This window comes from Parambassis ranga, unplaced genomic scaffold (assembly GCF_900634625.1).
Source record: "Parambassis ranga unplaced genomic scaffold, fParRan2.1 scaffold_241_arrow_ctg1, whole genome shotgun sequence".
NCBI classification, from domain to species: Eukaryota; Metazoa; Chordata; class Actinopteri; family Ambassidae; genus Parambassis; species Parambassis ranga.
In genome coordinates, this window is record NW_021144788.1 from 5,794 (window position 1) to 22,159 (window position 16,366).

Sequence of the window (16,366 nt, forward strand, 5' to 3'; positions counted from 1 at the left end):
CAACCACCCACTCCAGATCCTCCAGTCCCTGTGTAAAACACACAAAAATATAACACATGCAATTGTGTAAACATCAAATCTGTCTTTATCAAAACACATTCCAATGTTCCAAACTCACAAATATGAGCAAACCACAAAAACTTCCATCAACAACTTTTATTCAGTCATTTCACAACATGGCATTGACAAAAATAAACAAAAGGTCGCAGGCCGGAACACAGCGATGCCGGGGAGTGACGTCACCGGACCATCTGGAAGACAAGAGACAAACATGTCAGTGAATCGCCAACTCAAACACACACTGCATTTAAAAATACACTTCGCTTGCTCCACTCACCATTCCTCGTCAACGGCGCGCCCCAATTGTCAAACATGTCGTGCTCATTTCTGCATTCTGGACACGGCTGTATTGACTGAAATGGATCCATTACAAAAAGCATGTTTGGGTTTGTGGTGACGCAAGTCTGGCCAAAACTGTCCAGGTCAAGACCACCCCTCTGGTACAGAAGACCATTATTAAACAAGGTTAACATGACAATGACAAACGGGATTAAAGGGTTAGGGTTAGCAGAGTAGGGACACTTCCAGTACAAGCTGTGGAAATGTGGAATACACATTTATTGACCAAAAAAACAAGCAGGTCAACTTTTGTCCCCCAGCTCAGATTCTGGTCTTTGCTCCACCCCCCACCACCCCAGTGTTAGGTGGAGTTGGGGTGGCAGTGGGTACCTGACAGATAAGCAACAGAAACAGAGAGAAAAAGCACAGGTTTCTGGAATGACGTGACCATGCGATGCAATGACACCACAAAACGCAAGGGGTGGGACCAGAAAAGGATCTTTGTCCTTTTCAAGCAACGACCCCCCCTCACCTGTCCAGGTGAAAGGCAGCGCAAAACCTTTGTTGACAACCCAGCAGCAATTTGCCGCACCATGACACACATTACATTCATTTCCCACATCCCCCTCCCCCATCATTGGTATAAAGGGACCGTTCTGAAAGTGCTGAAAGCACATTTGAATATCATGTTGGTCACAGAAACTGTACTTGCATTTCCACCATTCCCTTGTGCAAGTACTTGATTAAAACATTGCCATGACACCTTCATTGTTGGTTTGAAATGCCACTGATTGATTTCCCAGGTCCACAGCTTTGATCCGGGTTTGAATGTGTTTGCTGATAGCATTGCTCATTTGTTGTTGCCACTGTGCGTTTTTCCATCCTTGCTCTTTACTTTAGCAGTCATGTGCTGCTCTGTTCCAACACCGTGTTTGAGTATGTTTGTATTTCATTTGTCCACACTGTCTCCTTGCTGTAACCGTTTCCACGCATATGTTACATTGAGAAATCCTTGGTGCCTGTTGTGCGACACATTTGGCATTCCTTGCTCCTTTTTTGGTTGTTGTGTGTGCTCTTAGTCCCGGTCAAGTCACCCAAACCACACCTCAACCACCACAAAACTAATCGACTAATCCACAAGCTCAACTCCAACTAACAACATGCCGGCATTCTAGGATCTAAGCTACAACATCCACAACCTTGACCCTACATTGCACAACACAATACCACCCAGACCCTCAGTCAGTCAAACAGTCAGGGCACGTTGGTGCACGCCGAATCCATCCGGAGCCAAAGTCTTGGTGAGATTTCCAACCCGGAGAGTCATTTGAAATCCTGTCCATTGGGGTTCCGGAGACAGGGCAAAACACTCTACTTGAGTGTTCGGCCAAACCTAAAACAAGTCCTCTGACATTTCAAAACAATTTCTGCATTTAAAAAAAAACACCAGAAAAACACACAAGTTAAATACCTACAGTTTCACAAGGTTTTACAGTACCTCCACATCTGCAATAGACTGTTGGTGCGGTCTGAGAGAGAACACTAAAGCAAGACAGGCAGAGGCCACGATGTGCAGATGCTTCAAGGTGCTCTTCATCTGCGGAGGAGAGGACAGACCATATTAGGACAGTAACCTTCCTTTGGTTAATTGCCATTGGTGACAATCTGTGACGGGGAGTTCATCGCACCTGGTTGAACTGCAGAGGCCACCGAGTCCTTCAGCATTTCTTCGAGGCCTACGGGGACAAAGCGGTCACAAAGCAAATATTGTAAGTAAGCTGCTCGGGTAGGATGTGTTACCATGACTTGCAGACTGAATACCTACACATCCGGGCTTCTAAAGTCACACAGCAGTATTGCACCCATCTTCACTGGTAGGATGTACTACGATGAGTTGCAGACACATCATCTCACCGGCAGAAATCCACCCTTCAGTGTGATGAATCAGTGGTCCTGTGAAGAAAAAAAGTGCTAAGGAATAATGTTCACTGAAAGGACGTGTTAAGATGACTAGCAAACACGCTACCTTACTGCAGAAATCCAGCCTTCACTGAATCAGTGGTCCTGCGAAGCCAAAAAATAAAAACATCACAGCAGCATGGTAAGTGTCTTCACTGGAAGGATGTGTTAACAAGTTGCTGACATATTACCTCACTTGCAGACATCCAGGTGTCCACTCAGCGGTTCTGCCGAACAATAAAATCAGACTGGTAAGCAAGCGTCTTCACTGGAAGGATGTGTTAACATGAGTTGCAAATATACTACCATACTCGCAGGAATTCCACCTCTCAGGTGACGAATCAGTGGTCCTGTGCAGCTAAAAACATAATAAAACAGATTGGTAAGCAAGCATCTTCACTGGAAGGATGTGTTATGATGACTTGCAAACACACTACCTTGCTCGCAGAAATCCAGCCTCCCAGGTGACGAATCTCTGCTCCTGCAAAGCAAAAGAGCCACAGCATCATGGTAAGTGTCTTCACTGGCAGGATGTGTTAACAAGTTGCTGACATATTACCTCACTTGCAGACATCCAGGTGTCCACTCAGCGGTTCTGTGGAACAATAAAGTCAGAGTGATAAGCAAGCATCTTCACTGGAAGGATGTGTTAACATGAGTTGCAAATATACTACCATACTCGCAGGAATTCCACCTCTCAGGTGACGAATCAGTGGTCCTGTGCAGCTAAAAACATAATAAAACACAGTGGTAAGCAAGCATCTTCACTGGAAGGATGTATTCAGTTGCAGACATATTACCTCACTTGCAGACATCCAGGTGTCCACTCAGCGGGTCTGCGGAACAATAAAGTCAGAGTGGTAAGCAGGCATCTTCACAGGCATGCTCACTAGCATGTGTAGAGAACAGTTGCAGACACGTTACCTTCCCTGCAGAAATCCGGCTTTCCAGGTGACATCAGCGGTTCTGTGAAGAACAAAAGAGCCATGAACGCACTCATATTTCCTCCAACAACCAAAAAGCCCATAGTGGCTGTGCTACCTAGCTGCCTACATCAAAGTGAAAAGTGACCCTACACTTTCCTAAGTTTGAATTAGACTTTCTTTACGCGCTCTACAGCTACACCTTTTTTTAGGAAGCATAGTTTGTTCTAAGAATTTACCTTTGTACGCTACAACTACTTGACATATTTTACAGTTAAAGGGAACACTGACACTTCACCTCTCCTTTAACATATTCTATTTCATTTGCTGCCTAGTTTAGACACCGACACTTTAATCTGTCTCACGTCTATTAACTACTCTTGCTGTTGATGAAGATTCTCCAAATTAACCTAAACAACTATTTTTGTTACGCTCTGTTAAAACACCAACGATGCACGTGCTACTTAACGAACTCGTTTTGCCACCATATAAGGTGATATACGCAACATATAAACTTCACTTTCAGGACGCCAGGTTTGGGCCATTAATTCTAGCCTCTACACTACCGCTTTGACTAGTTTGCCTGGTATCCTGTCCTATTTATTACACTAAACAACTACTCTGGGCATTTTACACCAAACAACTCCACAAGACCAACAACTAGCCCATCGTCAACAACCCACCTACAATCATCACAACAAACCAAATGCCCAGCACCAAGAGCTCCTACAACCACTAGCTACCAGCTAACATAACGTCTGCATCCCTAATGTTACTTATAACTACTAACTCTCTCCTACCCTACTTAGCCATTAAAGTTATATATATTATAAATTTGATCTACTAGTAAATAAGGTCTAGGCCATGTTCTCCTGACGTCCTTTTCTTACTATGCTGCTAGCACGTGGTAACGAAGCACAGACTTTAAACGCCTACTTAATCACATCACGTTTTATTGGATTTTTGGCTAGATAACGACGAATGTTTGTCCTATTTTATATGCTTCCTGTCACAGCACCTAATGGTTTAATTTAACTCCTTCCTCTTCTACACTATCATTCGTTTGCTTATTCTGCCCTACATTGTCCTATTTCCAAGCTAACGCCTCCCAAAGCTCCTACAGCAGTTCAGGAGCACCTGTCCTGCAGACGTATTAAACGCCTGTCTCCCCATCTCCTCAGAAATGGACTTCAAGTTTCCACAACAATTGCTGATTGATTGGACATTGCTGTGACGCTGCTCGTCGTCATGTTGATGTGGCACACACTGAGTGTTTGATCCAGAAGGTTTGTCCAGGTTCTGACGCAGTTGCTGAAAGCATGGATCATTTCTTCTTCTTGTCTTCAACTCTTCAGAGATCCTCACAATGCTTCTTCCTTTAAGGAGTCATGAGCTGTTCCATTCAATGCAAAGTTGATCCATTTCTTTTGATTTTCTGTCCACGTGGATTCATTTGTCACGTGTGCTTTGCTGTCAACATTTTCATTTCAGCGTTTCAAAACTGGTCAACGCTGCCACTGTTGTAGCATCACACTATTCATTCCCCCTTTGGGTGTTGACCATTCACAGTCAACAAAAAAAAAACCATCAATCAAACCCAATCCATCAAACCAATCCATCAAACCAATCCATCAAACCAATCCATCAAACCAATCCATCAAACCAATCCATCAAACCAATCCAATCCACCAAAAACCACCATGGTAAGACACAACAAACCCAATTCAATTCAATTCAGTTTTATTTATATAGCGCATATTACAATCAGACATTGTCTCAAAGCGCTTCACAGGAACCCCCCTAAGAGCACTGTGGCAAGGAAAAACTCCCTTTAAGAGGAAGAAACCTTGAGCAGGACCCACAACACAGAACCACCACAACAACAACACTAACCAGATGCCGGCATCCACACACCCCCTAAACAACAACCACAACCTCCTACACACCTGTCGTCACTAAACACTAATTTAATCTTACTTAATCCTACCTTAACACTCCAATACTAATTTTATATTATATATAAATCTATATATTATAGTTATTATAGCTAGCAACCCTGACTCTATTTAAACATCTATTTTATATTTTTTTTTTTATTGAGCCTATTTTAGTCGTCTACTGACATAATAATTTAGGTTAACCTAATTTATTTGTCGTGCCTTTCCACTACGAACACTACTTTTAATTTATTTATCTATGTAGTCTTATTTATCTATGTATCTTAGTTTATGTATCTATGTTAGTTTATTTAATTATACTATGAATAATAGAATTTTTATCACTACACTATACCGCCTGCGTGAGGGGAGAAAATATGAGGTGAAAAAACACCATGCCATACAGAAATAACAAGAAAACCGATGACCTGACACAGCGGGACATGAAGACGTCTCCTCAGACCACAGGCGGGGCCTGGCTGGTGGATGACCAGGTGCAGGCAGAGGCACTGGAGGCGCTGGTGCTGTGATGTGGTCGTCAGCTGAGGAGGACAAGATGGACCATGTTTAACACCAAATATAACACATGATCTGCAATGCAGAGTTAAAACACTGCAGACATGAGGGCAACATGAGTAAAACCAAACGCTGATGGTGCAGATGTAGCTGTAGGCCTCGGAAGTACTCACAGTTGAGGACCAGGCCAACACGCCTGACGTTGCCACTGTTCCTCCTCGCAAGATGCTACTTTTGTCTGAGCGCTAATCATCCGCCAAAGAACATGCTTTATCTGCCAGGCAGGCCATGCTGCAGTCAGGGACCTCTTCACAGGACAGCAGCTGGAAAAACAGCAGAGTCTTCAGGTTGGTGTGTCCTACCATCAGCTGTGAAGCAGCCAGGAAACATCCACTCACCTTGTCGAGTTCAATCCACTGCAACGTCTCCCAGAAAGCACCAAGGAAGGCCTTCAAGGCCTGAAGAGGGAAAATCAGACGTGATGACACAATTTACAACTAAATTCAACTTTAAAAAAAACACACTTCATGACTTCATTGTAAATTCACAAGCAGACAGCACCTGTCCTCAGACAGCCTGGATCCTCTGCAGTCTGTGCATTGTTCCTGAGCTCCATGTGCTCTGATTATCACTGCTTTCAGCTGTGTGTCTTCAACTGTCTCCTGTTCACCACTACATGGAGACAAGCTTTGTTAGTTTGGAAGCATTAACTTCACACTGATATTTATGAAGCGTTGACTTCACACTGATATTTATGAAGCGTTTGAATTTACCACTTATTGTTGAACACAGACAATAATGCTTCCCTTTTATCTCAGGGACTCTGTAATGAAGTCCAGATGATCTGCAGCCATTCACAGGGTGGAAGCACCTGCTCTGGCTTCTAAAGACAAAACAACATTCATCAACTTGTGTCTTCATCTTCACTGTAAACTCAAACAAGCCAACAGCACCTGCTGCAGCTCCTCACTGTGCGCCATGTGCCCGCCAGCAGCAGGCCGCTGCCTCTGCTTCCAGGCCTTTCTGTGGAACCAGGCCTTCTCTCTTCTCCTTCGGTCGAACCAGGGCCCTTTCTCTAATCTTTCGGTGGATGTTACACCAGAGCTGGCGGTGACGTGCAGTGATACTGGCCAGCTGCCGTCACACCACCAGTACATCAGACCAAGCAGCTGAACTTCCACACCTGCTTCAGGTTGTCTCCAAAATGGCGCCAATGTGCTGCCAACTTATCACTTCCTGAGAACTTCTTCTTCTTCTGTTTAATGGAGAGTGACAACCAACGTTTGAGGTGCATTACCGCCACCTACTGTCCTTCTCACCAAACCTCCTAAACACTGACTGTGTTTTTATATATTTATTTATTTAGTCAAATGTCCACAGGATGTTTTTGTTTGGCTTCATCAATCACACAATTAATTTACATATAAACAATATATAAATGACCAGTAGAAGCCCACAGTTTCTGGCTAATGACTGAGAACAAGAGCAGACATGAACATTATTTTTATAGTCTTTAGGTTTGACCTCTTTGATTTACATTAGCAGATCAGCTAGTGCTGCAAATAGTAGCAGTCAGTGTACGACGTAGCTCCATTCACACACAGCAGCTGTTTGTGGACTTGTATTCCAGCTAGCCGCCTAGTCACTAGGTTCTTCAGACCGCACTTCTACAGTACAGTCTTATGATTTTTCTGTGGTTGCGTTACAGTGCCACTACAGCAATTTCATATCTTTAGTAATAATGACACTGTCCCAAAAAACACAATTAGAGATGTTTCATTAAATAGTATCTTTGCAGTTTTAACTTGATTTACTCAGACCTCAACCTATCACCAGCTTTGGCTCCATAACCCACTGTTGACAAATCCACAAAACGCAGGGGGCCAGGACGCCCCCTTCTTCTCCTCCAGCCCTTCTGGACTTCGGATCTTCTGTCTTCACTCTTCACCCTCCAGGAATCAAACCTGACTCTTCAAGGGCACAAAGCACTCCCTTCACCACCTGAACCACTCACTCAGGCATTTGGACCTCCCCTCAGTGAACCTTTCACTCTTCACTTGGAGTGTTTCACTAGATAAAACACAGGCAGCCACAGGAACTGAACCCAGTCCCACAGAACAACACACCACTCACTTAACCCTCTGAGCCATTCTTTCAGATGCGTGCACATTTTCTCCACTCACTTTTCACTCTTCACTTTGACTGTTCACAAAATAAAAAATACAAGAATTAAACCCAGGTCCTTCAGGTCCTTCCTTGGCCCAGCCAACTCTCCGAGCCACTCTGTCATCGCTCAACTCTCCGAGCCACTCTCTCATCTCTCAACTCTCCGAGCCACTCTCTCATCTCTCAACTCTCCGAGCCACTCTCTCATCTCTCAACTCATCTCTCAACTCTCCGAGCCACTCTCTCATCTCTCAACTCATCTCTCAACTCTCCGAGCCACTCTCTCATCTCTCAACTCATCTCTCAACTCTCCGAGCCACTCTCTCATCTCTCAACTCTCCGAGCCACTCTCTCATCTCTCAACTCTCCGAGCCACTCTCTCAGACACTTACAACACTGCCTAAATCTAAAGCTTTAAAAAATTAAAAAGCGTACTCGAGCAGTTCTCTCTGACTCTTGGGCGCTTTCTTGGCTTGGCTTCCAGTCTTCTCTTACAATGTTGAACTAAGACACTGGTTTGACAAATGTGCAGAGCTGGTAAACGAAGTTTGTACTGCAAAGCAAACCGGACCAGGCCAAACACACTGTCCTGCAAAAAGACAAAATGGCAGAGGAATATGGATGGATGATGGATGGATGGATGGGTAGATGGATGATGGATGGATGATGAATGGTTGGATGGATGATGGATAGATGGATGGATGGTTGGATGAATGATGGATAGATGGATGCTGGATTGTTGGATGATGAATGGATGATGGATGTTTGGATGGATGATGGATGGTTGGATGGATGATGGATAGATGGATGATGGATGGATGATGAATGGTTGGATGATGGATGGATGAATGGTTGGATAAATGGATGATGGATGGTTGGATGGATGATGGATGTTTGTATAGATGATGGATGATGGATGGTTGGATGATGGATGGATGATGGTTGGATGATGGATGGATGATGGATGGAAGATGGATGGATGATGGTTGGATGATGGATGGAAGATGGATGGATGATGGTTGGATGATGGATGGATGATGGTTGGATGGATGGATGGATGATGGTTGGATGATGGATGGATGATGGTTGGATGATGGTTGGATGATGGATGGATGATGGATGGATGGTTGGATGATGGATGGATGATGGTTGGATGATGGATGGATGATGGTTGGATGATGGATGGATGATGGTTGGATGATGGATGGATGGATGATGGTTGGATGATGGTTGGATGATGGATGGGTGATGGTTGGATGATGGATGGATGATGGATGGATGGTTGGATGATGGTTGGATGATGGATGGATGATGGTTGGATGATGGATGGATGATGGTTGGATGATGGATGGATGGATGATGGTTGGATGATGGATGGATGATGGTTGGATGATTGATGGAAGAAGTCTTTGACAAGTCACACTGTCCCTCACAGGGAGAACTGAGGACTGTTTGGTGAGCCCATGTAAAACCATGTGGGGCTGGCTCCTTCAAAGGATGCGGTCCAGGGAGCCGTGTCCTTCATAGGCCTCAAAGGTCACCGCCCCCTTTACAGGATGTCGTCCCTGTGGTTGGACAAATGTTCTGATGGCGGGCTGTACCAAACAGAAGTCTCAAACCCAACTGAAGAGCTTGAGCCATGGTTTGCATGGGCTCAAAGGCTCAAAGGCTGGACATCACCACCACAGTCCAGAGACTGAAGCTGGACCTGGCACCGCACACTGGAAGCTCCTGAAGCAACACGACAACACAAACACAACAGGAAGTGATGCTGCGCCTGGTGCGGCTGCCTCTTCCTGTCTCTCATCTACATTCAGTGTAGAACCTGCCGTCCCACTGTCTCTGCCTGCAGCCGAGGCCGCTGTGATGATGAAGATGATGACCTGTCACACACCCTGAACACACACACACACACACACACACACGTGACCTCGATACAGGACAGCGGGTAAAGACCTCAGACAGAGTGGTTGTGCGTTCAGTCACATCTTCCATCTCTCAGTATTCTTTTTGTTTCTCGCCTGGCTTCATCGTCTCTCCCTCTGCTCCGCTTTGTTCTGCCTCCATCCTCCGTCTCCCCCTCTCCCCCCTCTCCCCCTCTCCCCCATCTCAGTCCCTTTTTCACCGCTCGCTCCACATTCTCTGCTTCCACCTCACTGTTTTTTTTCTGGTTACCAAAACAGAGGGCGACAAAATGAGTTCCTATTTCCTCTGCTTCCACTTTCCTTCACACACGCCGCAGGTTTGTGTTTGAGACAGTAAGAAGTGAAGGACGGCAGCAGGTCAGCCGCTTTCACACCACTCACACGTCACTAGAACAGAAGTGCCGATCATTAGTTTGAACATTTTGTTTTCAACATTTCTTCCTTCTTCCTTGTGTTCATACTTTTTATCTTAAGTTGCGTAAATTCATACATTTAATATCAGAAAATATCCTTATTATCACAAATTTGTGTAATTTGTGTAAATTTTCACGTTTATAATTCACAAGCTTTATATAAAACATCTTCACACATTCTGTTTTTATTTCCGATCATTTGTCTTCAGGTTTTTTTTGGTTATATTTGGCACTGATACAGTGAGAGACCTCATCCCTCACTGTTAGACTCTCAGTGCTGCTGCAGGCAGCAGGAGGAAGAGGAGGAGGCCCCACCACCACCACCACCACCACCAGCAGCAGGAAGAGGAGGAGGCACCACCACCACCACCACCAGCAGCAGCAGCAGGAGGAAGAGGAGGAGGCACCACCACCACCACCACCAGCAGCAGCAGGAAGAGGAGGAGGCACCACCACCACCACCACCACCAGCAGCAGCAGGAGGAGGAAGAGGAGGAGGCCCCACCACCACCACCAGCAGCAGCAGCAGGAGGAAGAGGAGGAGGCCCCACCACCACCACCAGCAGCAGCAGCAGGAGGAAGAGGAGGCACCACCACCACCACCAGCAGCAGCAGCAGGAGGAAGAGGAGGAGGCCCCACCACCACCACCACCACCACCAGCAGCAGCAGCAGGAGGAAGAGGAGGAGGCACCACCACCACCACCACCAGCAGCAGCAGGAGGAAGAGGAGGAGGCACCACCACCACCACCACCGCCGCCAGCAGCAGCAGGAGGAAGAGGAGGAGGCACCACCACCACCACCACCACCGCCAGCAGCAGCAGGAGGAAGAGGAGGAGGCACCACCACCGCCAGCAGCAGCAGGAGGAAGAGGAGGAGGCACCACCACCACCACCACCACCAGCAGCAGCAGGAGGAAGAGGAGGCACCACCACCACCACCACCACCACCACCTGTCCCTGCCTGGCACCACCACCTCCTCTTGGTGCCTCCTCTTCCTCCTGCTGCTGCTGGCGGTGGTGGTGGTGGTGGTGCCGGGCAGGGACAGGTGGTGGTGGTGGTGCCAGGCAGGGACAGGTGGTGGTGGTGGTGGTGGTGGTGCCGGGCAGGGACAGGTGGTGGTGGTGGTGCCGGGCAGGGACAGGTGGTGGTGGTGGTGGTGGTGCCGGGCAGGGACAGGCGGTGGTGGTGGAGGCGCTGCATGCTTACATACCTACAGGTCAGAGTGGATGAAAGTGGAGCTCAGGAAATAAAGTGGAGCTCTGCTGCAGATGAACAGAGGAGTTGATGCAGAGAGAAGACGCCACATCTCAGCTTCACACTCACACGTATTAAAAAACCTTACGATGGTGGCGCCGCGGCGACATGTCACCTAAACTGCTGCACTTTGAAAACTTTAGCTGTGTCGTCTGGGGAGAGTCTGATTGTGACAGCTGTGTTTCAAATGGAACGTGTTAATGATTTAAAGATGTTAAAATGCTACACATCACACTTCAGGCGACAAAAAATCTGTTAATTTTACAGTGAAAACACGGCGCGGCTGACGCTGCTGGGAGCCGCCAGCCTGTTCCTGCAGCTGCACATCCTGAGGTTTGCTCTCTTCATGAGGACGCCGCTTCATCACAGCCCTGGCTGCTTGCAAAGGTCTGGACTGAGCCTCTCGGACCCCGTTCACACTGGGGACATCAGTCCGGCTAGAGCAGGATTCAACCTGATTCTGGATTGATTTCAGTCCACCTCTGGGAGCTGGATCTAGCTGGGTTGGCTTACATCTGGCTCAGGTCTGAACGCATGCAGCTAGAGAATACTTCCGGTTCACGGGGACAGGGTCCGGGTCGCGTATAAAAGCCGTATGTAAACAACCGAGTTTATTTTCCACAGGGCTACGAAGGAACAAACTGCTTTTAGAACCGAAACAAAACGAAAGAGCGAGCGACACGGGACAAAAAAAACACATGGCACGCGGTCCTACCACGACCTGAACGCACTCTGTATATGATGTGGCGCCACCTAGTGGTCTGGAGGACAACAAACAAGCAGGGTTAAGCTGGATTACAGGTGGGCACATGTGTGTGATAGCCAGATTTGAAAATAGGTCTGAACGTATCCAGCTTAAAGGCGATCTGGATTCAGATGGACTGACTCTCCAGTGTGAACGGGGCCTGAGTTCCATTTCAGACCTGAGGGCAGAGGGACACTGTTCTCCTGCAGCCGTGTGGCCCCGGGTCAGTCGGTGGATGACCCTGAGGATCCGGCCTGAGTCACAGCCTCTCTGCTTCTGCCTCAGCTGGTGTTTCCTGTGAATCCCTCTCTGGCTGAACACACACACACACACCACCTCCTTCATGCAGTTTACAGAAGCCTCTCCTGGTTGGGGGGCACATGCTGGACCTGTCAGTTCCACTTCGTCCTGGCTGGAACCCAGATCCAAACCTCTCAGTCCTCATCTCTGTTTCCTCATTCGCTTTCCACTCCTCTTCTCCCTCCTCCTTCATGCTACACTTTCTGCCCTGTGCCACATGTCTCCCTCTCTCCCTCCGCCTCCCTCCTCCTCCCTCCTCCTCCACCCGCTCTGCTCTCCATCTCTGTGAAAGGAGGTCCGTTACACAATTGCATCGAGGCTATTGAGGTCTTGGCTGCACAAAGACTGCATTCAAGCCTCTGTGCTATTTTTCAGGAACCAGGCTCGGCACAGAATCGCACTTACCATCTGCTGTGTGTGAGGCTGTGTTTACAGTGTGTGTCTGTGTGTCTGTGTGTGTGTGTCTGTGTGTGTGTGTGGCCTCTCTCACCTGAATACAGATCCAATTCAAATCAGCAGTGAACCGAAATCCGCTGAGGTCGAAACTTTTGAAACAATCATGATGGGAGGATTGTTCAGTGCTCACAAAAGATACACAGCTGCAAAACTGGGGTGTAGTGCGCCTTTAGGTGATGCACACACAGACACACACACAGACACACACAGACATACACAGACACACACAGAGGAAACCCTGTGCCCTGTGTTTACATCTGCAGGTTCAACTCTTCAGCCTGATCTCAGATAAACCTAAAAAATAAAACATTTCCTCAAGCTGAGGCCTCACAAAGAAAGTAATCCTCACACAGACACACACACAGACACACACACAGACACACACACACACACAGACACACACAGACACACACACAGACACACACACACACACAGACACACAGACACACACACAGACACACACACACACACAGACACACAGACACACACACACAGACACAAACACACACACACAGACAACCACAGACACACACAGACACAGACAACCACAGACACACACACACAGACACACACACAGAGACACACACACACACAGACACACACACACACAGACAACCACAGACACACACAGACACAGACAACCACAGACACAGACAACCACAGACACACACACACACAGACACACACACACACACACAGACACAGACACACACACACAGACACAGACACACACACACAGACACACACACACAGACACACACAGACACACACACACACACAGACACACACACAGACACACACACAGACACAGACACACACAGAGACACACACACAGAGACACACAGACACACACAGACACACACAGACACACACACACACACACAGACACACACACAGACACACACAGACACACACACCCACACAGACACACACACACAGACACACACACACAGACACACACAGACACACAGACAGACACACAGACACACACAGACACACACAGACACACAGACACACACACACACAGACACACACAGACACACACAGACACACAGACACACACACACACAGACACACACAGACACACACTGCCAGCAATGTGGGTCTATTTGGGTCAGAGCTGAAATGAAAGTGTTGTCGCAGGAACAGACAGTTACACCAACACAGATTTTCTCTCAGGGCTGCTCTGAGTGTGTGTGTCTATATTTACATACATTATGTGTGTGTGTGTGTGTAGCTGAGTGTTGTCACACTGCTGTCAGCTCTCCTTGTCGGGCCACGTGTGGACATGTGCGTCAGCGTCTCCTCCTGTCTTGCTGTCATGTTTATTCTCGGCTGTATACCTTTATGTGTCTGCGTCGTATTAACCTATATTAACACCGCGAGGCGCCACGCGCACGCCGCCTGACTCCTCCTCATCAAAGGCGCCGCCGCCGTTTGAGTCTGTCACGTCTAACTAGACGAGCGTGTCTTCCTTTACATTCCCCGTGCGCCGCCGGGTCAGGATGCAAACTCCCTGTGGAATGTCTGAGTCTGCAGCTGCATCAGAAGCTGCTGCAGTGAAGTTATATAATGTTCCAGCATTTAGCTTCAACCTCTGCGGGGCGAGACACACAGAGACACACACACAGACAGACACACACACAGACAGACACACACACAGACACACACACAGACACACACACACAGACAGACACACACAGACACACAGAGACAGACACACACACACACAGACACACACACACAGACACACACACAGACACACACACACACACAGACACACACACACACACACACACACACACACACACACACACACACACAGACACACACACACAGACACACACACAGACACACACACACAGACAGACACACACACACACCACACACAGACACACACACACAGACACACACACAGACACACAGAGACAGACACACAGACACACACACAGACACACACAGAGACACACACACACAGACACACAGAGACAGACACACACACACACAGACACACACACACAGACACACACACACAGACAGACACACACAGACACACACAGACACAGACAGACACACACAGACACAGAGACACACACAGACACACAGACACACACAGAGATAGACACAGAGACACACACACACAGACAGACAGACAGACACACACAGACAGACACAGAGACACACACAGACACACACACACACACACAGACAGACACACACACACAGACACACACACAGACACACACACACACACAGACACACACACACACAGACACACAAAGACACACAGACACACACAGACACACACACACACACACAGACACACACAGACACACACACACACACACACACAGACACACAAAGACACACAGACACACACAGACACACACAGACACACACACAGACACACACAGACACACAGACACACACAAAGACACACACACACAGACACACACACACAGACACACAAAGACACACACACACACACACACACACAGACACACAGACACACACAAAGACACACACACACACACACAGACACACACACACAGACACACACACAGACACACACACACAGACAGACACACACACACACACACACACAGACACACACACACAGACACACAGAGACAGACACACAGACACACACACAGACACACACAGAGACACACACACACAGACACACAGAGACAGACACACACACACACAGACACAGACACACACACACAGACAGACACACACAGACACACACAGACACAGACAGACACAGAGACACACACAGACACACAGACACACACAGAGATAGACACAGAGACACACACACACAGACAGACAGACAGACACACACAGACAGACACAGAGACACACACAGACACACACACACACACACAGACAGACACACACACACAGACACACACACAGACACACACACACACACACACAGACACACACACACACAGACACACAAAGACACACAGACACACACAGACACACACACACACACACAGACACACACAGACACACACACACACACAGACACACAAAGACACACAGACACACACAGACACACACACACACAGACACACACAGACACACACACACACAGACACACACAGACACACAGACACACACACAGACACACACACACAGACACACACAGACACACACACACACAGACACACACAGACACACAGACACACACAAAGACACACACACACACACACAGACACACACACACAGACACACAAAGACACACACACACACACAGACACACACAGACACACACAGACTGATTGAACTGATCAGCAGTGGCTCCATTGATCCATCAGCTCCTGATCAAAGATCTCTTCACATTTGACGCTTTGTGTCTGAAACTTCTCAGACTGAAAGTGATGCTGCAGACTCTCAGAACATCAAGAACTCTGAGAGAC

General features: G+C 47.5%; 3 long non-coding RNA genes across 3 annotated transcripts; all 3 read right to left on the minus strand.

Moving 5' to 3' along the window:
* Nucleotides 1-1,064: 1,064 nt before the first annotated feature.
* Nucleotides 1,065-2,398, minus strand: LOC114430548 (uncharacterized). Its single transcript, XR_003669995.1, has 4 exons — nt 2,366-2,398; nt 2,165-2,292; nt 2,028-2,075; nt 1,065-1,936 (listed from the first exon to the last, which is right to left on the minus strand). It is a non-coding gene; the product is annotated as an uncharacterized LOC114430548 (long non-coding RNA).
* Nucleotides 2,399-2,509: 111 nt separating this feature from the next.
* On the minus strand, nt 2,510-5,026 carry LOC114430549 (uncharacterized). Its single transcript, XR_003669996.1, has 7 exons — nt 3,223-5,026; nt 3,099-3,134; nt 2,973-3,024; nt 2,858-2,893; nt 2,736-2,779; nt 2,605-2,656; nt 2,510-2,525 (listed from the first exon to the last, which is right to left on the minus strand). It is a non-coding gene; the product is annotated as an uncharacterized LOC114430549 (long non-coding RNA).
* Nucleotides 5,027-5,126: 100 nt separating this feature from the next.
* On the minus strand, nt 5,127-6,938 carry LOC114430547 (uncharacterized). Its single transcript, XR_003669994.1, has 6 exons — nt 6,628-6,938; nt 6,448-6,557; nt 6,236-6,346; nt 6,073-6,132; nt 5,848-5,997; nt 5,127-5,700 (listed from the first exon to the last, which is right to left on the minus strand). It is a non-coding gene; the product is annotated as an uncharacterized LOC114430547 (long non-coding RNA).
* Nucleotides 6,939-16,366: the final 9,428 nt, after the last annotated feature.